Source organism: Triticum dicoccoides, chromosome 7B (assembly GCF_002162155.2).
Source record: "Triticum dicoccoides isolate Atlit2015 ecotype Zavitan chromosome 7B, WEW_v2.0, whole genome shotgun sequence".
Taxonomy (NCBI): domain Eukaryota; kingdom Viridiplantae; phylum Streptophyta; class Magnoliopsida; order Poales; family Poaceae; genus Triticum; species Triticum dicoccoides.
The window spans coordinates 585568636-585571250 of NC_041393.1; positions in this window are offsets into that span (position 1 = coordinate 585568636).

Genomic DNA, 2615 nt, shown 5'->3' on the forward strand with positions numbered 1-2615 from the left:
TACTTGTGTGTTCTATTTTTTTGCCTTTTATCTTTTTTAACCTTTTTTCCTTTCTAACAATGTGATTCTTGCTAGCTTTCTTTTTTCGGGGGATTTGCTAATTCTCAGGTGAATTAGAATTTGTCAAGTCTCAGTTGATTCGGTAGCCATAAGATCTTGACGTAAAGATTCATGCAATGTATCATTTTTCATGTTTCTTGAAGTTGATGCGTGATCGTGGCGTACGCAATGGATGGTAGTTCTTTTTTCTATGGGCGAATGATCAATACGCCAGGCCTCTCTCGTGGCCTATGCTCTTTTGTCCTACTTTTCTATTGTGGCCCTGTTTAGTTGTGAGGGATGTACATGGGCATTTTGCTATAGTACGACCGACCAGTTTTTATTGAAGCATTTGAAATTGGTATTCTTTTTGTATTCCTTTTGTTTTTCTTCTCTGTCATTTCTATTTTTATTTTAATGTTTTTCCTGGTTTTTAGTTTCTGCCTTTTGTTTTATTTTTCCTCTCTTCTAAGGAAATATATAATAAGAATATATATATATATATATATATATATATATATATATATATTATGCATTACCATTTTCTCTTTCTGTTGCATCATTTTATTCTTTCTATTTTTTATTTCTTTTAAAGTTATAATTGTAATTGTTCATCTTGACTAAAGCATTGCTAACCAAGCTTTAAGTGTGGAAGAAGTATGAAGGTAGTGGATCATGCTATTCCTTCACCTTTTTCCTCTCTTCCTCCGGGCGTGGTTTTTCTCAGAGCCGGCAGGTCAAATCGGGGTGGGGGTGGGAATGTGATATCTACCCCGCGTGAATGCAACCTAGTGGTGTTTTTTGTCAAGGGAAGTTGCATGCCTGCCACTAGGTGCGGAACTGTGAGCGTCCGTTTTGACTATAACTTTTTGTGTTTTGTTGGGGGGTTGGGAGTCGGGAGTTGCATGTCTGTCACTAGGCGTGCAACTGCAAGTGTCGTCACCAACTGCAACTACATGCCTTGCTATTTTATGTGTGTGGGAGGGGGCAGTTGCATGCCTGCCACTAGGCACAAACTGCAAGTGTTGCCCGCAAATGCAACTGCATGTCTTCAAGGCGACTTTAACTTAGCGGTGTTTTGTGGGTGAGGGGTAGTTGCATGTCTTCCAATAGGCACGCAACTGCATGTGTCGCCTTCGACTGGAACTGGACTTTGTTTTGTCTCTGGGCGCCGGAAGGGGGACAATTGCATGTGTACATTAGGCATGCAACTGCATGTGCATCGCAGCGACCGAAACTGCACTTGGATGTGTACACTAGACATGCAACTGCAAGCGTCAGCCCTGACTGTAATTGCATGTCTTCCAGCACGATGCTACTGAACTTTGTTTTGTCAAAGGGCGACGAGAGAGGGGGGAGCACTTGCATGTGTTCACTAGACATGCAACTGCAAGTGTTGTAATTGCATGTCTTCCATAATGACCGTAACTGAACTTTGTTTTGGGAAGCATGGGACAGGGGGAGCAGTTGCATGTGTACACTAGGCATGCTACTGCAAGTGTTGCCCCCGACTGCAACTGCATGTCTTCCATCACGGTCACAACTGAACTCCATTTTGTTGGAGGGCGGCGGGAGAGGGGGAGCAGTTGTATGTGTACACTAGGCATGCAACTGCAAGTGTCGCCCCGACTACAGCTGCATGTGTTCCATCATGACCGCAACTGAACATTGTTTTGTCGAAGGGCAGTGGGAGAGGGCGCGGGCAGTTGCATGTGTACACTTGGCATGCAGCTGCAAGTGTCGCCCTGACTACAATTGCATGTCTTCCATCACAACCGCAACTGAACATTGTTTTGTCGGAAGGCGGTGGGAGAGGGCGGGGGGCAGTTGCATGTGTTCACCAGGCATGCAACTGCAAGTGTCTCCCCCTTACTACAATTAAATGTCTTCCATCACGCCCGCAACTAACCTTTGTATTGCCATATGGAGGTAGGAGAGGGGGAGTTGCATGTATGACACTAGGCATGCAACTGCAAGTGTAACCCTCGACTACAACTACATGCCCTCCTAACACATACGCAGCTGGCCTTTGTTTTCTCTGATGGGGGCAGAACAGGGGCAATTGCATGTTTGACACTAGGCATGCAACTGCAAGTGTATCCTATTGACTGCAATTGCATGTCTCCTAGCGCGGATGCAACTGGACTTTATTTTTGTCAAATGGAGGTGGGAGATGAGGCAGTTGCAAGTGTATGTTAGACATGCAACTTCAATTGTCATGCCCAGCTAGAATTGCATGTCTACAACCCGACTACAACTGATCTTTGTTTTGTCGTGGGAGGCTAGGGAGGGGGGTAGTTGCATATCTGATACTAGGCTTTCAAGGCATGTCTACCCATCCGACTTCAAGTGGCCTTTGTTTAGGTCGGTGGGAGAGGGGGATGGATGCATGTCTGTACTAGGCTTGCAACTGCAATCATAGCCCTCGACTGCAAATACATGTCTCACCACTAGTATTAGAGATGCATTAATTAGTTCGTATTTCTGTGTGAGTCTCTTTTTTGCATTAGGAATTGCATGTCTTCCATCACGCCTACATGTCTGCCACTAGGCATCGGACTACAACTCTGTTGTGG